The sequence below is a fragment of the Tamandua tetradactyla genome, chromosome 10, assembly GCF_023851605.1.
Source record: "Tamandua tetradactyla isolate mTamTet1 chromosome 10, mTamTet1.pri, whole genome shotgun sequence".
Taxonomy (NCBI): Eukaryota; Metazoa; Chordata; class Mammalia; order Pilosa; family Myrmecophagidae; genus Tamandua; species Tamandua tetradactyla.
The window spans coordinates 94,513,755-94,538,794 of NC_135336.1; the positions used below are offsets into that span (position 1 = coordinate 94,513,755).

Genomic DNA, 25,040 nt, shown 5'->3' on the forward strand with positions numbered 1-25,040 from the left:
TTCTACTTTCTTCCAAAGTCTGCATCATATGTTGGACAGTTTTTGGAATAGATCTTTCAGGCCTCCCAAGAAAATATTGTATTATCACTAGTGTCAAGTGCTTATGACTGAGTATAAGTGAATTAAATCAATTATTTAATAAAAAGTGTAGAAACTTCAGTTTTATATACTGATTCTGTATATCCAGCTTCAGACATACTTGATATGATTTCTAGAAGTGCTAAATGGTGTCAAGCCTGTTTAAGAACATGAAATGAGGAGAGCCTTCTGGGAAGACTGGACACTGTACCCTAGCTCCTAACAAGAGTAAATGTTTCTCAAACCTTTATGAAATGAATGCATAGTCTCAGTTTGTCAATGATGACTCTGTTCTTACTGCAGATCACATTCTTGATGTCCAGTTGTATGTAAGAGCTGTATCTCAGAGTGGTATTTAAGAGTTTAGTTGGACTCCTTATTTTCATGTTCCTCAGGACAACCATTTTCAATTTTGGTTGTGTTAGAACAATGCAGTGAACAGTTATTGTACCTTTTTTTTGTTTGTTTCCACTTTACACACATGCTCCTGACAATCTTTGATTTTAGAAATGGGCTCACTGGAGAGTGGAAAACACCATTAGAGAGATAATATTTTGTTCACTTTTTTTTTTTTATTTAATAAGGCTGCTATAGATCTTGTATTGCTTCTTTCTTCTTGAGCTTAATAAGTATCTGTGATGTACCTGAGAATCCCAGCTGAATATCCTGTGGTGGTTTCAGAGTCCTCTGTCCTTTTAAATGAAGTGTGCATTACAAATGTGGGAGGACATGATTGGTTGAATTTCTTCTCCACCTTTTAAAGTGTCTGAGATTATATTATGGTTTATCCAAAGGCAGTTCATCAAAAGGAATCTTACTTCATTTAATAATATTTGAAATGTTGTAATATTTTGAATTACTTAATATGGCATCCATTCCTGTTAACTAGTTATCTAAATTATATTTTAACTCCTACTTAAATTATAAGTAGACTGACTAGATGAGAGACCCCTGATTTGGTTGCACTTACCTCTGTTCTAAAAGCAGAGCTCTCTTAGGCAGACAAGAAGAGGTGTCCCTCACCCCACCTTAGTTTGTTTTTATTTAATATGAGGTTGGGTGCAACTCTACTTTTTGTTTTAGGATTGTGACTTGCCCTTTTCCTTCATCAAAATGTGAGAATCTCTAGCCTGATGTCGTATGTGGGGAATGGTCTCATGTTCCACTATCTATTGAGCCTATTATGACTATGATGACATTCTAAGTCCTTGATTGAGCCTTTCTGACACCATTGGAAGTTATTGCCACCATGTCTAAAAGTTATAATACGGTGCAACAAGAATTAAACTCTGTCACATTTCTTAAAATCACGTTGGCTTTTTTTTTTTAATTTATTGTCAAGTCTTAGCAAACGTGCAAACATTCTTGACATACAAACATTCTATACGTGGTGTACAATCAGTGGCTCACAATGTCATCACACAATTGTGTAGCCATCACCATGATCTTATTTTTGAACATTTGCAATTCTCCAGCAAAAGAAGTAAAAAAGAAAAACCTCATACATGCCATACCCCTTACCGCTCCCTCTCATTGACCTCTAGATTTCAGTCTACTCAATTTACTTTAACCTTTGTTCCCCCTATTATTTATTTTTTATCCACATTTTTTACTCGCCTGTCCATATCCTAGACAAAAGGAACAGCAGACACATGGTTTTTGCAATCACACAGTGCCCTTGTAAAAGCTCTAACATTGTACAGTCATCTTCAAGAAACATGGCTACTGGAACACAGCTCTGCAGTTTCTGGTAGTTCCCTCTAGCCACTCCAATACAACATAAACTAAAAAGAGTTATCTTTGTAATGCATAAGAATAACCTCCAGGATCACCTCTCGACTCTGAAATCTTTCAGCCACTAACACTTTATTTTGTCTCATTTCTCTCTTCCCTCTTTTGGTTGAGAAGTTTTCTCAATCCCTTGATACTGAGTCCCAGCTCATCCCAGAATTTCTGTCCCATGTTTCCAGGGAGGTTAACATCCCCGGGAGTCATGTCCCATGTACATGGGGAGGGTGGTGAGTTCCCTTGCCATGTCGCCTTAGAGAAAGGCCACATATGAGCAATAAAAGAGGTTCTCTGGAGGTGACCCTTAGGCCTAATTTTTTTCTTTTTAACTTTTTTCATTGTATAATATAGCATATATACAAAATAAAGAAAGAAAAAAGCAGTAGTTTTCAAAGCACTCCTCAACAAGTAGTTACAGGACAGATCCCAAAGTTTATCATGGGCTATCATACCATCCTCTCAGATTTTTCCTTCTAGCTGCTCCAGAATATAGGAGGCTAAAAGAATAAACTTTTTTGTATCATAACAATCAACTTTTTTTTTCTTTTTTGAAAAATAACATATCTATAAAAGCAATAAATTTCAAAGCACAGCACAGTTAGTTGGAGAGCATATTTCAGAATTTTGTATGGGTTACAATTCCACAATTTTAAGTTTTTACTTCTAGCTGCTCTAAAATATTGGAGACTAAAAGAAATATTGATTTAGTGATTCAGTGATCATATTTCTTTGTTAAACCCTACCTTCTCTGTGTAACTCCACGATCACCTTTAATCTTTTTATCCCACTCTTTAGGGGTATTTGGGCTATGCCCATTCTAACTTTTTCATGCTAGAAGGGGCTGTCAATAACATGGAGTAGGAAAATGAAACTATCTGATGTTCTGGAGAAGCTGGGCCCTCTAGGTTTCAGGACTTACCTGTTCCAAGTACCCATCTGGAAGTTGTAGGTTTCTGGAAAGTTACCCTAGTGCATGAAACCGTTGTAGAATCTTATATAATGCCCTAGGTGATCCTTAGGACTGGCTGGAATGGTTTTGGTTGGGGTTCGGCAAGTTATGATAGGTAGCAATGTCTAATTGAAGCCTGCATAGCCTCGACTCTATTTGAACTCTTTCAGCCACTAATACTTCATTAGTTACACTTTTCCCCCTTTTGGTCAGAATGAGGTTGTTGATCCCACAATGCAGGGCCAGACTCTTCCCTAGGAGTCATCTTCCGTACTGCTAGGGAGATTTTCACCCCTGGATGTCTTGTCCCATGTAGCGGGGAGGGCAATGATTTCACTTATAGAGTTGGGCTTAGAATGAGGCCACATCTGAACAACAAAAGAGGTCCTCCAGAAGTAACCTTAGGCATACCTATAGGTAGGCTAAGCTTCTCTGCTACCTACATAAGCTTCACAAGAGTAAATCTCAAGATCAAGGGCTTGGCCTGTTGATTTGGGTGTCCCTAACGTTTGACATGTTATCAAGGGATTCCCTGTTGGTAAAGTTAAATAGTTCCATATTTTTTCTCCTATCCTTCAGGGGACTTTGCCAATACTTTTTGATTATGTGCTTAATATTTTCTAGGATGTATTCAGGCATTGCATTAAGCTGTACAGGATTAAAGGTCCTCATTCTTATTCTGGGCTCCCTGTGTTTCAGTTGTTCAACTGAGCTGTGCAGACAGATTGAGTTAGATTATGTGTTGCAGAAAATTTAGGTTCCGGACAAAATAAACCTTTCTTCCTTTGTCTCAAAGAGTAGGTGCAGTTCTAAAAATATAGACAATGTCTTTTTACCCCTGTATTCTGAATTACCTTAATCCTGACCTGATCAGCCTCATTCTTATCTCTAAATACCAGGTTATTATTTCAAAATCCAGAAATAATAATTTCCACTCCAGAGTAAATGTGTCTGCTATAAGAGCTTACAGTCTAGGCCCCTGTCTTCTTATAAGCATTTTCTAAAGGAAATTAGACATTGCTACCTATCATAACTTGCCGAACCCCAACCAAAACCATTCCAGCCAGTCCTAAGGATCACCTAGGGCATTATATAAGATTCTACAACGGTTTCATGCACTAGGGTAACTTTCCAGAAACCTACAACTTCCAGATGGGTACTTGGAACAGATAAGTCCTGAAACCTAGAGAGCCCAGCTTCTCCAGAACATCAGATAGTTCCATCTTCCCACTCCATGTTATTGACAGCCCCTTCTAGCATGAAAAAGTTAGAATGACCATAGCCCAAATACCATACAATAATTGTTTTTTCATTTCTGGCTTATTTTGCCTCACCAAATGTCCTATAGGGTCGTTCACATTGTTGCATGCCTCACGACTTCGTTCCTTTTTGTAGCAGCACAATATCAATCATATGTATACACCGTTGTTCGCCAATCTACTCAGTCAGCTCATCCTTCAGCCACCTGCATTCATTAGGCACCATGTGTAATGCCCAAAGTCTACAGTCCATCAACACTCTTGATTTTAGATAATTTCATTGTTCCCAAGAGAAAGATAACCAATAAACACACCCTCACCAAATAGGAAATCTCAACCTCTCCTTAGCCTTTGTCCCTCCCTCCATTATTTATTCCTGCTGCTGATGTTTTCCTGTTGAACACAGCTCATAGCATGCAATAGCAGTTTTCCCCCATACCCTGGACTTAAACACTTTGTACATGAATCGTACCTTGAAGTAGTTCTTGCAACAACTTATTTATATTTCTAGTGTTAATCAGTGGGACACATAGGTCTGTACCACCCTTTTCAATCTTGTTCACCTTCAATATGGTGATATTACTTATAGACCCACACTAGTGAATTGCCTTCTTTTCTATCTGTTCCCTTACATTTGAGTTCAACTTCATTAGCTAACTGTTCCCCCATCTCTAGCTTCTGTGTATCTCTATGTTCCTATGTTCTGTATTATAAACCCCTGATTTTACCTTTACCATGGTCATAAAAGTGGAGTCATACAGTATCTGTCCTTTTGTGTCTGGCTTGTTTCACTCAGCATTACATCCTCAAGGTTCACCCAACTTGTTATGTGCTTCAGGACGTCATTTTTGTCTTACTGCTGCATAATATTCCGTCATATGTATATACCACATTTTGTTAATCCATTCGTCTGTTGATGGGCATTTGGATTGCTTCCTTCTTTTGGCGATTGTGAATAATGCTGCTGTGAACATCGGTGTGCAAATGTCTGTGTCATTGCTTTCAGCTCTTCTGTTTGTATACCAAGTAGTGCTATTGCTGGGTCATAGGGCAACTCGATATCTAGATTCCTATGGAACTGCCAAACTGTCTTCTACAGTGGCTGTCCCATTATACATTCCCACCAGCAGTGCATAAGTGACCCAATTTCACCACATCCTCTCCAACATTTATAGTTTCCTGTTTGTTTAAATAGCAGCCATTCTTATAGGTGTGAGGTAGTATTTCATTGTAGTCTTAATCTGCATTTCCCTTATAGCTAATGAAAATGACCATCTCTTCATGTGCTTTTGAGCCATTTGTATTTGCTCTTCAGAAAAATGCCTATTCATATCTTTAGCCCATTTTATAATTGGGTTATTTGTTCTTTTGTTGTTGAGTTGTATGTTTTCTTTATGTATACAGGATTTCAAACCTTTGCCAGATGTGTGATTTCCAAGTGTTTTCTCCCATTGAGTTGGCTGCCTCTTCACCTTTTTGACAATCTTTTGAGGTGCAAAAGCATTTGATTTTTTTTTGTGTGTGTGTGTGTATGCCGTATGCCGTATGGCGGCGGTCACATATCATTCCTTTTCCCTGTGACTGTCCCATGTTTGCACCACTATTTGTTGAATTTTTTTTGTTAGTTTTTTTGTTTGTTTGCTTATTTGTTTTGGGGAGCACAGGAGCCAGGAATCGAACCCAGGGCTCCTTACCTTGCACCCCAAGCATTTGATTTTGAGGAGTTCCCATTTATCTATTTTTTTCTTTTGTTGCTTGTGCTTTGGATGTAAAGTTTAGAAAGCTCCCTCCTATTACTAGGTCTTGAAGATGTTTCCCTACGTTTTCTTCTAAAAGCTTTATGGGGTGCTAATTCTTATATTTAGGTGTTTGATCTACTTTGAGTTAATTTTTGTATAGGGTGTAAGGTAAGGGGCCTCTTTAATTCTTTCAGCTATTGATAACCAGTTTTCCCATCCCATTTGTTGAAAAACTATTTTGTCCCAGTTCAGTGGATTTGGGGGCCTTGTCAAAAATTAGTTGACCGTAGATTTGGTGGTCTATTTCTGCACTCTCAATTAGATTCCCTTGGTCAATACTTACATCTTTGTGCCAGTACCATGCTGTTTTGACCACTGTGCGCAGGAAGTGTTAATCCTCCCACTTCGTTCTTCTTTTTTACAATGCTTTTAGCTATTTGGGATCTCTTTCCCTTCCAGACGAATTTGGTAACTAGCTTTTCCAAGTCTTCAAAGTAGGTTGTTGGAATTTTGATAGGTACTGCATTGAATCTGTACATCAATTTGGGTAGAATTGACATCTTAGCTATATTTAACCTTCGTCTACATGAGCAGGGAATGGCTTTCCACCTATTTAGATCTTCCTTGATTTGTTTTAGCAATGTTGTGTAGTTTTCTTTTACAATTCCTTTACGTCCCTAGTTAAATTCATTCCTAGATACTTGGTTCTTTTAGGTACTATTTTGAATGGAATTTTTTCCTTAACTGACTCCTCAGGTCATTGCTTGTGTATAGAAACGTTATTGATTGTTGCATGTTAGTTTTTTATCCTGCCACCTTGCTGAATTTGTTTATTAGCTCAAGTAACTTTGTTGTAGATTTCTCAGGATTTTCCAAGTATAGTATCATGTTATCTGCAGATAGTGAAAGTTTTCCTTCTTCCTTTCCAATATGGATGCCTTTTATTTCTTTGTCCTGCCTATTTGCTCTCTCTTGAACTTCCAGTACAATGTTGAATAATAGTGGTGACAGGGCATCCTTGTCTTGTTCCTGATTTTAGGGGGAAAGCTTTCGAGGTCTTTCTCTATCAAGTACGATGCTATCAGTTTTTCATAGATGCCCTTTATCATATTGAGAAAGCTACCTTTGATTCTTATCTTTTGAGGTGTTTTTTAATCAGGAAAGGATATTGAATTTTGTCGAATGCTTTTTCAGCATCAGTCGAGATGATCATGTGATTTTTCTCTTTAGATTTGTTAATGTGCTGTATTACATTCATTGATTTTCTTGTGTTGAACCATCCTTTCATTCCTGGTATAAACCTCACTTGGTCATGAAGTATAATTCTTTTAATATGTTGTTGAATTCAATTTGCTAGTATTTTGTTGAGAATTTTTGCATGTATGTTCATTAGGGAGATTGGTCTGTAGTTTTCTTTTTTTATAGCATCTTTACCTGGCTTTGGTTATTAAAATGATATTAGCTTCATAAAATGAGTTAGGTAGAGTTCCTTTTTCCTCAATTTTTTGAAAAAGTTTGAGCAGGATTGGTGTTAGTTCTTTCTGGAATGTTTGATAAAATTCCTCTGTGAAGCCATTTGGCCCTGGGCTTTTCTTTGTAGGAAGAATTTTGATTGATTGAATCTCTTTACTTGTGATTGGTTTTTTGAGATCTTCTATTTCTTCCCGAGTCAGTGTAGCTTGTTTGTGTGTCTCCAGGAATTTGTCCATTTCATCTAAGTTGTCTAGTTGTTCATAGTGTCCTCTTATGATCTCCTTTATTTCTTTGGGGTTTATGGTAACACATCCCTACTCATTTCTGATTTTGTTTATTTGCATTCTCTCTCTTTTCTTGTCGATCTTGCTAGTGGCCCATCAATTTTATTGATTTTCTCAAAGAATCAACTTTTGGTTTTATTGATAGTTTTTATTGTTCTTTTGTTCTCCCGTTTATTTATCTCTGCTTTAATCTTTATTTCTCTTCTGTTTGCTTTGAGGTTAGTTTGACTGTTCTTTTTCAAGTTCCTCCAGGTGTGCTGTTAAATCCTCAATTTTTGCTTTTTCCTGTTTTTTAATATAGGCATTTAAGGCAATAAATTTCCCTTTCAGCACAGCCTTTGCCCCATCCCATAAGTTCTGATAAGTTGTATTCTCATTTTGTTTGTCTCCAGATAGCCACTGATTTCTCTAGAAACTTCTTCTTTGACCCACTGGTTGTTTATGAGTGTGTTATTTAATCTCCATATATTTGTGAATTTTCTCATTCTTTGGTGGTTATTGATATCCAGCTTCATTCCATTGTGATCAGAGAAAGTGCTTTGAATAATTTCAGTATTTTTAAATTTATGAAGACCTGTTTTGTGCCCCAGCATATGATCTATCCTAGAGAATGTTCCATGAGCACTGGAGAAGAATGTATAATCTTGTGCTTTGGGGTGCAATGATCTATATATGTCTATTAGGTCTAATTCATTTATCAAGTTATTTAACTTCTCTGTTTCCATGTTGATCTTCTGTCTGGTTGTTCTATCTATAGAGGAGAGTGGTGTATTGAAGTTTCCTACTATTATTGTTGAAACATTTATCGTTCCCTTCAGTTTTGCCAATGTCTGTCTCATGTACTTTGGAGCTCCTTGATTGGGAGCATAAACATTTATGATTATTATATCTTCTTGGTGAATTGGCCCTTTAATTAGTATATAGTGTCCTTCTTTGTCTCTTATGATATCTCTACATTTAAAGTCTATTTTACCTGATATTAATATATAGCTACTCCTGCTTTCTTTTGGTTACAACTTGTGTGGAAGATCTTTTTCCATCCTTTCACTTTCAATCTATTTGTATCCTGTGTCTAAGATGAGTGTGTTGTAAGCAGCATATAGCTGGGTTATATTTCTTAATTCATTCTGCCAATATGTATCTTTTAATTAAGTTTAGTCCATTAATATTCATAGTTGTTACTGAAAAGGCATTTCTTAAATTCATCATCTTGTCTTTTGGATTTTATTTGTGAGATCTGTATACTCTTCAATTCTGTGCCCGCCTCCAGACTTCTCTCTTCTGTCTTTTTTTTTTCAATTGGCAGAACTCCTTTTAGTATTTCTTGTAAGGTCTGTCTCTTATTGACAATTCTTTCAGGATTGGTTTGTCTGTGAAAATTTTACTCTCTCCCTCAGTTTTGAAGGACAGTTTGGTTGGGTACAGAATTCTTGGCTGTAATCTTTCTCTTTCAGGATCTTAAATGTATTATTTCACTGCCTTCTCCCCTCCGTAGTGCCAGTTGAGTAGTCTGAATTTAGTCTTATGTGATTACACTTCTATGTAGTAGATTATTTTTCTCTTGCTGCTTTCAGGATTTTCTACTTCTCTTCAACATTTGATAGACTGATTAGTATGTTTCTTGGGAAAGACCTATTTGGATTTATTCTGTTGGAGTTTGTTCAGCTTCTTTGACTTGCATATTTATGTCCTTTATAAGAGTTGGGAATTTTTCCCCCATTATATCCTTAACTTAATCTTCCTAGCCCTGTACTCTTCTGCTTCTGGGACACCACTCATTCTTATATTTGCATGCTTTGTTTTGTCTATCATTTCCCTGAGATCCAATTCAGATTTTTCCATCTTTTTTGCCATTTGCTGTTTTAAGTATTTGTCCTGTCCTAGTTCGCTTATTCTTTCTTCTGCTTCTTCAAATCTGCTGTTGTATGTCTCTAGTGTGTTTTTATTTGGTCTACAGCATCTTTAATCTCTATGATATCTGGTAGGAATTCTTGCAAATTCCTCATTATGCTCTTCTGCTGTCTTCTTGATCTCCTTTATGTCATTAGCCATCCTATTTATTTCATTTAGTAGAGTTGTATGAGCATATTTGATTAGTTGCCGTGTCTGTGTCTCCTCTGGTGTTTTAATTGGGCCATTAAGTTCGGCTATAGCTGTCTGCATCATATACTTAGTGATCTTCTGTCGTCTCTGTGGCATGTAGATATCTCGATTGGCTTATTTTGGAAGTTGATTACCTTCAGTAGTCTAAAGCCTTGTATTTGTGGGATGGATGTGGAGCAGGATGCAGGGCGAAGCACAATAGTATGGTGATAATGTTGCAGTGCAGGTATAGGTGCAGGTTGAAAATGCTACATTGGTGCCTGTGAGCATGGGTGCTCAGTGGTGGGGAGGATGTGGCTGTGTGGGTGCATGGGTCTGGGAGTCAGGAGCCTGGTGTGCGCTCATCTAGGGCACAGAGTCCTTTGTGTGCATGCGCAGAGCTCAGAGCAGCGGGTCTACACTGCACCTAAGTAGGCTAGGGGCAAATGTGGCCAAGCTGTGTAGGTTAGTGCTGGCCCAGAGCTAGGGGGTGTGACTGGGGGCTGTGCGCATGCGCAGAACTAGGAGGGCTGTAAACTCATGTACATGCTGAGAGCTTAGGGGTGGCAGGGTGAGGTTGTATGACTGTATGGTTTGGGAGCATGTGTAACCTGGGTATGGAGGTATGTGCTCACAGCCTTTGTGCACTGGCGACCGCCTTCAAGGGGCACAGAGGAGGAGGTAGGGCTCAGGAGAGGTGGGACAAGACTATGATTGCACAGGAGAGGTGTGTTGGGCTGGGACAGGTGTGCGTATGCTTGGGGTAGGAGTGTGGGACTGGTACCTGCACAGGGGGTTGGCGGGGCAGGGGCGCTTGGAGCCTGGGGAGGGGGTGCAGATGACGGGGTTCATGTTTGGGTATGGTTTGTGTTGCAGGTCGCAGGACTGTACTGGTGAGGTGAGGGTAGCACATTCAAGGAATGTGGGTTGGTTTACTTCCTACTTCCCACCTCCCTATCTGTGCACCCCTGAGGGTGCTTGGCTTCTGCATTTAGGCTGTTTGTACCATCCGGGTGGTCTTTGGTTCTCTGCTGCTCAGTTCCTCAGCTTCTGCAACCAGGACTTTCCTGTGTGGTGCAGAAGACTCTCCCAGTCACTTACATCCTGGAATTGCTGTCTCAGTCACCCTCCCATCCCTTTTCTAGCTGTTCTTTGGAGCAGGGATGAACTTGATCTATCCTGGTCAAGTTCATCTTCCTGGAACTTCCACAGTTGGCTTTTAACATTTATACAAGTTGCACGTACTCGTGAAAGAAAACTTAGCAAATAGAGCAAAGAGAACAGTCTTGTCTCATGGTCCCCTACACCTCTGCTAATTTGGTTGCTCAATCTTCTGTTAGGTTGCTTGTCCTATTTGAGGATTATATTCCATATTCTTTTTCATTACTCTTTTTTGGTCTTCAAATGAGTTAATATGTGAACTTTCAGGTTGATTGAATAAACCTACTGTTGTATCCTTGAAAAGGGCACATAAACAGTTTCTCCCCAGTGTGGATCCATAGATATGTAGACAGATTGAAACCCAGAGAAAAGCATTTTCTGCACCCTTCAAAAGTGCACTGAAAGGGCTTCTCTCCAGTATGAACCAGAAAATGTCTTTTTAGTTTTGAGCTCTCACAGAAACCTTTCCCTCATTTTGCACATAGGTGCTGTCAGGGACCATGAAAAGGAAATGCTGTCTTCAGCTTTCTTGTGCATCTCCTGTGAGGACAAGTAATTGTTTCTGGAGCATTCTCTTCATTATTTTCTTTTGGTTTCTTTCTAGGAAATTCTGCCAGCTGTTTAGGATCTGAAAAGTCAACACCATGTATTCCTCTTGGAGGAAGTTTCTTGCTCAAAATACTCAAGAAGTGACTTCTCTCCAGTAATCGGTTAAGGAAGCTCTTGGTTTGACTCTTTTTTCGTTTATTTGAAGGAACTTTGAAGACATGAGTTGTCTTCAAAAACCTGTTCAGAAAACCCTTGTTCTGCTGCTTTCTGGTATTTGAAGGACTTAAGAAAAAATGAGCCCTCTTCTATCAAAGGTTGAGAAAATTCACCTCTTATTATGCATTCTAAGTAACAGTCAGGAAAGGAATCCTCCCAAAACCTAGATGCCTAGTCTCATAGTGCACATCTTCATCATCTATGGTGCCCATTGTGTGGGAGGTTCTGTTTCTACCTGATGAGCTTGACTTGGCCTGGTCTCACTGAGGGCCTTTTCTTGCAGACCTTGACAGCAACTTGTCTTTGTGCTTTTCTTCATTTGCTGGCTCGTGTTGTTCTGCTGGCTTCCTCCTAGAGAGCTAGCACCAGGATCTATCAGTCATTTCCAGGTATACTGATCTGGGTAAGTCATCTTCAGCAAACACCTGTTAGGCTACCTTGATGCACTCTTATTTCTTAAGGTAGACTCCAAAAAAATCAGTTACTGAATGTCAAGGATAACATTTTCAAGATTCTTGGGGCATACTGACAGTCATCATTTGCATTCCTCTTGGCCTCCTTCTCTCTATTCTCACTGCCACTACTGTCGTTTCGTCTGCCATCATCATTTCCTTGGATCACAGCGACAATTGTCCAACTAGTCTTCTTGCCTCCTGAACTCCATTTTATCAGCTGTCAGTTTTTTTATACATTACTTTCCTTAGACCTTTCAAAAGCTTTCTCTTGTTCTCCAGAATGAATTCAGATTTCTTAATGAGGCTTCTTGGATCTATTGTATCTGCCCCTGGAAACCTCTCTGGCCTCCACCTTGTTGCATTCTCTGTTGTTTACTCTATACACACTTGCTACTGCTGCCTAGGAAAGAGAACTTGCCTGTCTAAAAATGTCTTCATTCTACCCCATATTTGTTGGAAATGTGACTGAATATAGAATTCTAGGTTGGAAAGCATTTTTTTTCAGAAATTTGAAAATGGGCCAGCATTTTTATTCAAACTTCCAGTCCCTGTGTTCTGAAATTTATAGTTATATGCCTTGGTCAAAGTTTTCCTTTCATTCTACCAGGCCCTCAGTGGGCTCTTTCATTTGGACAACTCAATGTCCATCAGCTCTAAGATGTTAATAATTCTCTGATTTTCTTCTTTTTGGAACCCCTTTCATTCAGCCCTCGGACCTCTTGGACTGGTCCACTTAATTTCATATAGTCTTTTCTCTTTTGTTTTCCAACTGTCTTTTTGCTCTTTCTAGGAAAGTTCTTAAATTTTATCTTTCATTCTACCCTTTTGTTGAAAAAAGTGTCTTAAATTTCTGCCTATCAGATTTTTAATTTTTAAGAGTTCTTTTGTTCCCTGGAACTTTCTCGTTTTTATAGTCTCCTGTTCTTGTTTCATGGATGCCGTATCTTTTCATCTCTGAAGATACTGGTGTTTTCTTCTCCTGCATTATCTCTTTAATTCCAACATACCATTTTTTTCTGTTTGTGTTGGTCTCTTTCATGTTGAAAGCTTTTCTCAGATGCATTCTTGACCCCTGGTTGTCTGCTCTTGTTTAGTAGGGTGGATTAAAATTGCTGTTTGGAATCTCTGAATGTGTGAGTGCAGCTTGTTGACTTCCTTCTGTGGTGTTTTGGCCGGGTTGTTTGCTACAGTATCTTCAGGAAAGGCCTGATTCAGTAGAGAAAATTAAGAATGAATGAAGAATTCTTTAGCATTTTTAACTAGAGGGCAAAAAGCCTGGCTGCTGCTGTCATTCTGTAGCTAAGTGGGGCAGAAGCACAGGGATCTTGGCATTTATGTGCATATTTTACATAATCCCTGATCTGGCATGATACCCTGTCTTAGTATGCTAGGGCTGCTATAACAAATACAGACTGGTCGGCTTATCAGGAACTTATTGTCTCATAGTTTTGGAGGTTAGAAGTCTAAAATCAAGGCATTGGTTGGCTGTGCTTTCTCTGAAGTCCACAGTATTCTGGTGGTGGTTTGCTGAAAGTCCTCCATCACATGTTGCTCTGTCTGTGCCCCAGTCCTACTACTGAGTCCAAATTTCCTTTGCTTATAAGGCTGCATTTATTTTGGATTATAAGGCTCACTCTGATTCAGATTGGCCTCTTCTTAATAGGATCTTCAAAGATGGTGTTGACAAATGAGTTCACACCCATAGGACCGAGAGTTTGGACTTGAACATGTCCTTGAGTGGGACATTATCCAGTTCACACCTTACCTATTCCTATTATACAGCTCTGTTTGTCAACAGATCCATAGACTTCCCTCTGTTTCTCTGTTTTATGGCCTCCAGAGAATCAACCTCCAGATATGGGGATCCAATTCCTCCTTAAACTTTCAACCAACATTCTTTATTTTAGTTTTCCACTTCACCCCTACTTTCAGAGGTACCCAATGTTGCTAATTCTTATAGTCTCAGGAAGTTCTACAGTGTAAGTGTAAATATGGTGATTCTTGGGTTTTCCCCATCGCTGCTTTTCTCTATTTACTTCCTTCTAAAACTTTGTGTTTTTTTTTTTTAAAACATAGGCAGACTCAGGGAATTGAACTCGGGTCTCTGGCATGAAAGGTAAGAACTCTGCCACTGAGCCATTGTTACCCAACCAGAAACTTTGTTGCTTTTGTCCTGTCTTCTGTTCTCTCTTCCTCATTGTTGGAGGGAGAAAATTAAGGGATTTCAAAAATTCCCTTACGGTAGTTCTAGTGAGTTTTTCTCCTTGATTCTTCCAGGGTTATATCTTAAAGAAATAAATCATTTTACAGTAGTCTTAATGGTACTTGTATTGAATACTCCATTTTACCTAGAAGTCCTGGTATCCTACTCTTCACAGCCTTTGAATGTTAAAATTTTAGAGCCCGTGCCCATTTTAGCCCTTCCCTGAAAGAAAGTGTTGACTATAGAAGCCCAGCTGGCATTGCCCAAATATTGCTTATCTCTAATTTCAAAACTATGTTCATATTTTGAAGGGGTCTTAGAAGCTGTCTGATTATTCAGTACAATGCATGAATCCCATAGCATTTATTTTTTATTTTTTTTAAGTTTATGAGAAGTTGTAAGTTTACAGAACAATTTGTGAAAGAATATTTTATAATTGTACCATTAACAATAGTCAGTCCATTGTTTACAATAGGGTTTGCTGTTGGTGTTATACAGTCCTATCAAGCTGAAATTTTTTTTAAACTTTTTTTTATTGTATAACATATATACAAAGTAAAGAAATAAACAACAAAAATTTTCAAAGCACTCTTCAAAAAGTGTTACAGGACAGATCTCAGAGTTTGTCATGGGCTACCATACTGTCCTCTAGTATTTTTCCTTCTAGCTGCTCCAGAATATAGGAGCCTAGAGGGCTTAAATACTTTTTTATCATTTTTTTTCTTTCTTTTTTTGTGAACAATAACATTCATACAGAACAGCTATGAATTTCCAAGCACAGCACCACAATTAGTTGTAGAACATGTTTCAGACTTTGACATGGGTTACTGTTTCACAATTTTAGGTTTTTACTTCTAGCTGCTCTAAAATACCAGAGACTAAAAGAGATATCAATTAATGATTCAGCATTCATATTCATTTGTTAAGTCCTATCTTCTGTGTTTAATTCCACCATCACCTTTGATCTTTCCATACCTCTCATTGGGGTTGTTTAGGCTATGGCAGTTCTAAATTTTTTATATTGGAAGGGTCTGTCACTAATATGGAGTAGGGAGATGGAACTGTGTGATGTTCTGAGAGGCTGGGCTAGGTTTCCGGACTTACCTGGACCAGGGACCCGTCTGGAGGTTGTAGGTTTCTGGCAAGTTACTCTAGTAACTACTTTGAAATGCTTACAAGAAAACAGGGCCTAGATTGTAAACTTTTAGAGCACACACATGAAGTCCGGAGTGGTCATTATTATTTGTGGATTTTGAGAAGCTGTTTTATATATATATATATAACTTGATATTTAGAGATAAGAACCAAGCCCAACAGGTTGGGGTTAAAGTAATTCAGAACATAGGGGTAAGGAAGGAACCCTTGTGGAACCTTATATATTGCCCTAAGGTATTCTTTAGAATTGGCTGGAATGGTCCTGGTTGGGGGTTGGCAGATTATGATAGGTAGCAAGGTCTTCCTGAAGCTTGCCTAAGAGCAACCTCCAGAGTAGCCTCTCAACTCTATTTGAACTCTCTTTGCCACTGATATTTTATTAATTACACTTCTTTTTCCCCATTTGGTCAGGATGGAATTGTTGATCCCACCGTGCCAGGTCTGGATTCATCCCTGGGAGTCCTCTCCCATGTCGCCAGGGAGACTTTCACCCCTGGGTGTCATGTCCCACATAGGAGGGAGGGCAATGATTTCACGTGCAGAGTTGGGCTTAAAGAGACTTGGCCGTATCTGAGCAACAACAGAGGTCCTCCACAAGTAACTCTTAGGCATGCCTTTAAGCAGTCTAAGCTTCTATGCTACCTACATAAGCTTCACAAGAGTAAGTCTCATGATTGAGGGGAGGGCATGGCCTATTGATTTGGGTGTCCCTAAAGTTTGACACAGTATCAGGGGATTCCCTGATGATGAGCTTTAATAGTTCCGTAGTCTTTCTCCCCTCATTCAGGGGACTTTGCCAATACTTTTTGATTTTCTAATTAATATATTCTAGGATGTTTTCAGGCATTACAATAATCTATACAGGATTAAAGGACCTCTTTCTCATTCTGTGCTCCCTGTGTTTCAGTTGTTCAAATGAGCTATATAGATAGGTTGAATTAGATTATGCACTACAGAAAATGTCAGTTCCAGATCAAATAAACCTTTCTTCCATTGGTCTCAAAGAGTACGTGTGGTTCTACAATATAGACACTGTCTTCTTTACCCCTATGCTCTGAATTACTTTAACCCCAACCTGTTTGGCTTCGTTCTTATCTCTAAATATTAGGTTATATATATAAAACAGCTTATCAAAATCCACAAGTAATAATGACCACTCCGGGCTTAATGTGTCTGCTCTAAAAGCTTACAATCTAGGCCCTGTTTTCTTGTAAGCATTTTCAAAGGTGACCGTACCATTGTTGTTGTTTTTTGTTTGTTTGTTTCTGGCTTATTTTCTCTTACCAAATATCCCACATGTTCATTCACATTGTTGCATGCCTCACGACAATGTTCCTTTTTGTAGCAGCACAGCCTTCCTTCATAAATACACACCATTGTTCACTGCTCTACTTCTCTGTCAGTACATCCTTCAGCCACCTGCATTCATCGGACATCATGTAGAGGGTCCAAAGTCCACAGTCCATCAACATTCTCAATTTTAGATAATTTCATTGTTCCCAAGAGACAGAAAACCGATAAACTCACCCTCACCAAATAGGAGATATAAACCTCCTCTAACTCTTGTCCCTCATCCCATTAATTACCTCAGCTGTTGCTGTGTTAGTGCTGATGGTTCCCTTTTGAACATAGCTCATAGCATGCGAAAGCAGTTTCCCCCCTGTACCCTGAACTTAAACACTCTTTATATAAGAATCATATCTTTGAAGTAATTCTTACAAGAACTCATTCGTATTTCTAGTGTGAGTCAGTGGGACATGTAGGTCTGTACAACCTCTTTCAATCTTGTTCATCTTCAATATGGTAATATTACTTCTAGACCCACTAGAGAATCACCTTCACTCCTATTTATTCCCTTACATTGGAGTTCAACCTCATTAACTAACCATTCACCCATCTCTAGCGTCTATGTATCTCTAAGTCCCCTGTATTTTATATTATAAGTCTCTGATTTTGCTTTTATGCTGGTCATAAAAGTGGAATCATACAGTATGTGTCCTTTTGTGTCTGGCTAATTTCAGTCAGCATTATGTCCTCAAGGCGCATCCATCTTGTCATGTGTTTCAGGACATCGTTTTGTCTTACTGCCACATAATATTCCATTGTATGTATTTACCACAGTTTGTTGATCAACTCGTCTGTTGATGGGCATTTGGTTTGTTTCCATCTTTTGGTGATTGTGACTAATGCTGTTCTGAACATCGGTGTGCAAATGTCTGTTTGTGCCATTGCTTTCAACTCTTCTGGGTATATACCAAGTAGTGCTATTGCTGGGTCATAGGGCAGCTCGATATTTGGTTTCCTAAGGAACCGCCAAACAGTCTTCTGTAGTGGCTGCACCATTGTACATTCCCACCAGCAGTGCATAAGTGTCCCAATTTCTCTACATCCTCTCCAACATTTATAGTTTCCTGATTGCTTAATAGCAGCCATTCTTATAGGTGTGAGATGGTATATCATTGTAGTCTTGATCTGCATTTCCCTTACAGCCAGTGAAAATGAGCATCTCTTCATGAGCCTTTGAGCCATCTGTTTTGCTCTTCAGAAAAATGCCTATTCATATCTTTAGCCCATTTTATAATTGGATTGTTTGTTCTTTTGTTATTGAGTTGTATGATTTCTTTGTATATATAGGAAGTCAAACCTTTGATATATGATTTCCAAATATTTTCTCCTATTGAGTTGGCTGCCTCCTCACCTTTTTGACAAAGTCTTTTGAGGTGCAGAAGCGTTTGATTTTGAGGAGTTCCCATTTGTCAATTTTTTTCTTTTGTTGCTTGTGCTTTGTGTGTAAAGTTTAGGTAGCTACCTCCTATAATCTTGAAGATGTTTCCCTGCATTTCCTTCTAGAAGCTTTATGGTGCTAGTTCTTATATTTAGGTGTTTGATCCACTTTGAGTTAATTTTTGTATAGGGTGTAAAAGAGGGGTCCTCTTTCATTCTCTTGGACTTGATATCCAGTCCTTCCATGTCCAATTATTGAAAAGACTGTTGTGTCCCAGTTCAGAGGATTTGGAGGCCTTGTCAAAAATCAGTTGACCATAGATTTTGTGGTCTATTTCTGCACTCTCAACTAGATTCCATTGGTCAGTGCTTCTGTCTTTGTGCCAGTACCATGCTGTTTTGACCACTGTGGCTTTATAATAGGTTTTAAACTCAGGGAGTGTTAATCTTCTTACGTTGTTCCTCTTTTTTAGGATGCTTTTACCTGTTTGGGGTCTCTTTCCCTTCCAGATGAATTTAGTAGTTAGCTTTTCCAAATCTTCAAAGTAGATTGTTGCAATTTTGATTGGTACTGGGTTGAATCTGTAGATCAATTTGGGGAGAATTGACATCCTAACTATATTTAGCCTTTCTATCCATGAGCAGGGAATGTCTTCCCACCTATTTAGATCTCCTTTGATTTCTTTTAGCAGTGTTTTCTAGTTTTCTGTGGGCAAATCCTTTACATCCCTAGTTAAGTTCATTCCTAAGTATTTGATTCTTTTAGGTGCTATTTTGAATGGATTTTTTTTCCTTAACTGACTCCTCAGCTAGGTCATTGCTTGTGTATAGAAATGTTGCACATTAGTTTTATATCCTGCCACCTTGCTAAATTAGTCTATTAGCTCCAGTAACTTTGCTGTAGATTTCTCAGGATCTTCCAAGTATAGTATCATATCATCTGAAGATTGAGCTATGAATTTCCAAGCACAGCACCACAATTAGTTGTAGAACATGTTTCAGACTTTGACATGGGTTACTGTTTCACAATTTTAGGTTTTTACTTCTAGCTGCTCTAAAATACCGGAGACTAAAAGAGATATCAATTAATGATTCAGCATTCATATTCATTTGTTAAGTCCTATCTTCTGTGTTTAATTCCACCATCACCTTTGATCTTTCCATACCTCTCATTGGGGTTGTTTAGGCAATGGCAGTTCTAAATTTTTTATATTGGAAGGGTCTGTCACTAATATGGAGTAGGGAGATGGAACTGTGTGATGTTCTGAGAGGCTGGGCTAGGTTTCCGGACTTACCTGGACCAGGGACCCGTCTGGAGGTTGTAGGTTTCTGGCAAGTTACTCTAGTAACTACTTTGAAATGCTTACAAGAAAACAGGACCTAGATTGTAAACTTTTAGAGCACACACATGAAGTCCGGAGTGGTCATTATTATTTGTGGATTTTGAGAAGCTGTTTTATATATATATATAACTTGATATTTAGAGATAAGAACCAAGCCCAACAGGTTGGGGTTAAAGTAATTCAGAACATAGGGGTAAGGAAGGAACCCTTGTGGAACCTTATATATTGCCCTAAGGTATTCTTTAGAATTGGCTGGAATGGTCCTGGTTGGGGGTTGGCAGATTATGATAGGTAGCAAGGTCTTCCTGAAGCTTGCCTAAGAGCAACCTCCAGAGTAGCCTCTCAACTCTATTTGAACTCTCTTTGCCACTGATATTTTATTAATTACACTTCTTTTTCCCCATTTGGTCAGGATGGAATTGTTGATCCCACCGTGCCAGGTCTGGATTCATCCCTGGGAGTCCTCTCCCATGTCAGAGTTTGTCATGGGCTACCATACTGTCCTCTAGTATTTTTCCTTCTAGCTGCTCCAGAATATAGGAGCCTAGAGGGCTTAAATACTTTTTTATCATCACAATCGACTTTTTTTTTCTTTCTTTTTTTGTGGACAATAACATTCATACAGAACAGCTATGAATTTCCAAGCACAGCACCACAATTAGTTGTAGAACATGTTTCAGACTTTGACATGGGTTACTGTTTCACAATTTTAGGTTTTACATGTTCCTTTCCAGTTTGGATGCCTTTTATTTCTTTGTCCTGTTTGATTGCTTTAGCGAGAACTTCTAGCACATTGTTGAATAATAGTGATGACAGTGGCCATCCTTGTCTTTATCCCTGATCTTAGGGGGAAAGCTTTTGGTCTCTCTCCATTGAGTATGATGCTGGCTATTGGTTTTTCATATATTCCCTTTATCATATTGAGGTAGTTATTTTGATACCTATCTTTTGGGATGTTTTTATCAGAAAAGGATATTGAATTTTGTCGAATGCTTTTTCAGCATCAATCAAGATGATCGTGTGATTTTTCCCTTTTGATTTGTTAATGTGGGGTATTACATTAGTTGATTTTCTTGTGTTGAACCATCCTTGCATTCCTGGTATAAACCCCACTTGGTCATGGTGTATAATTCTTTTAATGTGTTGTTGAATTCAATCTGCTAATATTTTATTGAGAATTTTTGCATCCGTGTTCATTAGGGAGATTGGTCTGTAGTTTTCCTTTTTTTATAGCATCTTTATCTGGTTTTGGTATTCAAATGATATTAGCTTCATAAAATGAGTTAGGTAGAGTTTCTTTTTCCTCATTTTTTGGAAAAGTTTGAGCAGAATTGGTGTTAGTTCTTTCTGGAATATTTGATAAAATTCCCCTGTAAAGCCATCTAGCCCTGGGCTTTTCTTTGTAGGAAGATTTTTGATGACTGATTGACTCTTTATTTGTGATTGGTTTGTTGAGATCTTCTATTTTTTCCTGAGTCAGTGTAGCTTGTATGTGTGTCTCCAGGAATTTGTCCATTTCATCTAAGTTGTGTAGTTTGTTGGCGTATAGTTGTTAGTATCCTCTTATGATTTCTTTTATTTCTTCAAGGTCTGTGGTAATACACCCCTTCTCATTTCTGATTTTGTTTATTTGCATTCTCTCTCTTTTCTTGTCGATCTTGCTAGTGGCCCATCAATTTTATTGATTTTCTCAAAGAATCAACTTTTGGTTTTATTGATAGTTTTTATTGTTCTTTTGTTCTCCCGTTTATTTATCTCTGCTTTAATCTTTATTTCTCTTCTGTTTGCTTTGAGGTTAGTTTGACTGTTCTTTTTCAAGTTCCTCCAGGTGTGCTGTTAAATCCTCAATTTTTGCTTTTTCCTGTTTTTTAATATAGGCATTTAAGGCAATAAATTTCCCTTTCAGCACAGCCTTTGCCCCATCCCATAAGTTCTGATAAGTTGTATTCTCATTTTGTTTGTCTCCAGATAGCCACTGATTTCTCTAGAAACTTCTTCTTTGACCCACTGGTTGTTTATGAGTGTGTTATTTAATCTCCATATATTTGTGAATTTTCTCATTCTTTGGTGGTTATTGATATCCAGCTTCATTCCATTGTGATCAGAGAAAGTGCTTTGAATAATTTCAGTATTTTTAAATTTATGAAGACCTGTTTTGTGCCCCAGCATATGATCTATCCTAGAGAATGTTCCATGAGCACTGGAGAAGAATGTATAATCTTGTGCTTTGGGGTGCAATGATCTATATATGTCTATTAGGTCTAATTCATTTATCAAGTTATTTAACTTCTCTGTTTCCATGTTGATCTTCTGTCTGGTTGTTCTATCTATAGAGGAGAGTGGTGTATTGAAGTTTCCTACTATTATTGTTGAAACATTTATCGTTCCCTTCAGTTTTGCCAATGTCTGTCTCATGTACTTTGGAGCTCCTTGATTGGGAGCATAAACATTTATGATTATTATATCTTCTTGGTGAATTGGCCCTTTAATTAGTATATAGTGTCCTTCTTTGTCTCTTATGATATCTCTACATTTAAAGTCTATTTTACCTGATATTAATATATAGCTACTCCTGCTTTCTTTTGGTTACAACTTGCGTGGAAGATCTTTTTCCATCCTTTCATTTTCAATCTATTTGTATCCTTGTGTCTAAGATGAGTGTCTTGTAAGCAGCATATAACTGGATTATGTTTCTTAATCTATTCTGCCAATCTGTATCTTTTAATTGGTAAGTTTAATCCATTAACATTCAAAGTTATTACTGAAAAGGTGTTTTCTTGATTCCACCATCTTATCTTTTTTATTTTGTCAGATCTATATATTCTTTTCCCTTTTTCTCTTCGTGTTCTTTGAATTACCCTTAGTGGAACTCTTAAATTCTGTGCCCTCCTCCAGAGCTCCCTGTTCAGTCTTTTTTTTTCAATTGGCAGAACTCCTTTTAGTATTTTTTGTAGAGCTGGTCTCTTGTTGACAAATTCTTTCAGAACTTGTTTGTGAAAGCTTTACTCTCTCCCTCAATTTTAAAGGACAATTTGACTGGGTACAGAATTCTTGACCGGAAGTCTTTCTTTTTTGGATCTTGAGTTTATCATACCACTGCCTTCTTGCCTCCAGGGTGCTAGTTGAGTAGTCTGAACTTAGTCTTAGTTCATTTCCCTTGTATGTAGTAGATTGTTTTTTCTTGCTGCTTTCAGGATTTTCTGTTTCTCTTCAACATTTGACAGACTGATTAGTATGTGCTTGGGGAAGGCCTATTTGGACTTATTCTGTTCTGAGTTCTTTGGGTTTCTTTGACTTGTATATATATGTCCTTTATGAGAGTTGGGAGGTTTTCCCCCACTATATCCTCAACTACTCTTCCTAGCCCTTTACTCCTCTCTTCTTTTGGGACACCGATAATTCTTATATTGGTGCACTTTGTATTGTCTATCATTTCCCTGAGTTCCCATTCAGTTTTTGCATCTTTTTTGCCATTTGTTGTTTTGAGTCTTCGAACTCAATTATCCTGTCCTCTATATCACTTATTCTTTCTTCTGTCTCTTCACATCTGATGTTGTGTGCCTCTAGTATGCTTTTTATTTGGTCAAAAGAGTCTTTAATCTCTGTGATTTCCAGTTTTTCTATTTATTCTTTCAAATTCCTCTGTGCTCTTCTACTGTCTTTTTGATCTCCTTTATGTCATTTGCTCTCTTGCTCACTTTATTAAGCAGAGTTGTGTGAACATCTTTGATTAGTTGTTCTAAAGTCTGTCTCCTCAAGTGCTTTAATTTGGTCATTAAGCAGGGCTATATCTGCCAGCGTTGCGATATGCTTAGTGATCTATCTTCCTCGCATGTTGATTTTTTCAGTGGTCTGAGGCTTTGTGTTTGCGGAATGATTGTACAACAGGGAGCAGGGCAAGGGGTGGACAACTCAGTATGGTGATTTGTTTCAGGGCAGGTATGGGCGCAGGTTGGGCATGTTACGCTGGTGCTTATGAACGTGGGTGCCCAGCATCCAGGGAGGATGTGGCTGTGTGGTGAACCGGTCTTGGGGATGCAACCCTAGTATGCGCTGGTCTAAGACCTGGGGCCCCTTGTGTGCATGCATAGAGCTGTGGCATCAGGTTGGCATTACGCCTTTGTGGATTGGGGGTAGATGTGACCTGGTTGTGCAGGTCAGCACCTTCTCAAAGCTGGGAAGTGAGGCTGAGGGCTGTGCACATAGGTGGTTCTAGGACTGCTGTAGTGTGCAGTTCCCAGAGCTGAATGACGTGATTGGGGACCCGTGTGTGTGCGTAGGCCTGGGAGTGCCATAAACGGATGTGCTGAGCTCAGGGAGGGCGGAGTGAGGCTGTGAGACACTGGGGGGTGGAGCAGGGGTAATCTAGGTATGGAGGTTAGTGCCTGCAACCTTTATGTGCTGGTAATAGCCTATAGGGAACAGGCAGCAGGAGGTAGTGCTGGGGAGGAGTGTAGGAGAGGTGTGTTTGGCTACACTTGGGGTGGGGGGTGTGGGGCAGGTATGTGCACTGGGGACTGGTGGGGTGGGGGCGCCTGGAGTGCAGGGAATGGGAGTGGGTGACAGGGCTCAGGTGCGTGGGGTATGGGCTGAGTTGTCCGTCATGGGGTTGCACTGGTGAGGGTAGTGTGCCCAAGGAAAACAACCTGCCTTACTTCCTAGTCCCGTGTACCCATCCGTGCACTCCCGCAGGCTCTGCTGCTCTGCGCCTTCACACCAGACTCCAGCCCTCTGCCTCTCAGTTCCTTCGCCTCTGTAACCAAGGCTGCCGCATGTGTTGCAGAAGGCTCTCCCTCGTCAGCCGCACTCCTAAATCGCTGCCTCATTCGCCCTCCTGTCCCTTCTCTAACCTTTCTGTGGAGCAGGGCTAATCTCAAGCTGCTCTAGTCACCTTCTTCCTGGAAGTCCCTTAGCATTTTAAATTATAAGATATAAATACTCAGACTGATACAGATGTAGAGCATAGTGAATAACTGTGAGTAAACACCCATATAACCACCACCCATAAGAAATAAAACATTATTAGTCCTAGAATGTGCGTCCCAGTTTTAGAAAGTTTTTATTTTAAAGTGTTTTCTTATTGGCCTGAAATCTGCCACTGACTTTGATTTAATAGTCCAGGTTCTGCCTCTCAAGTCTCATCTCTTTTCACTTTGAGTATTTGATGATATATATTGAAGAAAAATATGTTTTTATTTAAATCTTCTCAAAATCAGGGCTAACAGTCTCCATTCTCCAGTCTCCATGGGGTGTTGAGCACAGGGCATGGATTTCAGACTCTTCACCATCGTTTCAAAATGGTCTTTTGCCATTTTGAACAAATTGTGAGGCAGTTGATGTTACTTCTAAAATGTAGTCTACAAGTTGAATGCAGTACTCCAGGGTAGACCCTGCTAATGTTAGGCTATAATAATGAAAAATAAGTACAACAATATGAGGACTACCATTCCCTTGGGTTTTGTTCTCCTTCCAATTCTAATTTGAAACCTCATTGTTATACCCTAGGGCAGACCCTCTGTAAAGTCCTGCTATCTCTCTGTGGGACTTGCTAACTCATTGACAGAATTTTTTGTAGCTTTTTC

At 38.9% G+C, this 25,040-nt stretch overlaps 1 protein-coding gene and 1 pseudogene across 2 annotated transcripts in view; one reads left to right on the top strand and one right to left on the bottom strand.

The window, feature by feature from the left end:
* Window positions 1-25,040, top strand: part of SLC5A3 (solute carrier family 5 member 3) — a 92,376-nt gene that overhangs the window by 35,372 nt on the left and 31,964 nt on the right. The gene's annotated exons all lie outside the window — the stretch shown is intronic.
* Window positions 11,077-24,284, bottom strand: LOC143647730 (zinc finger protein 42 homolog; annotated as a pseudogene).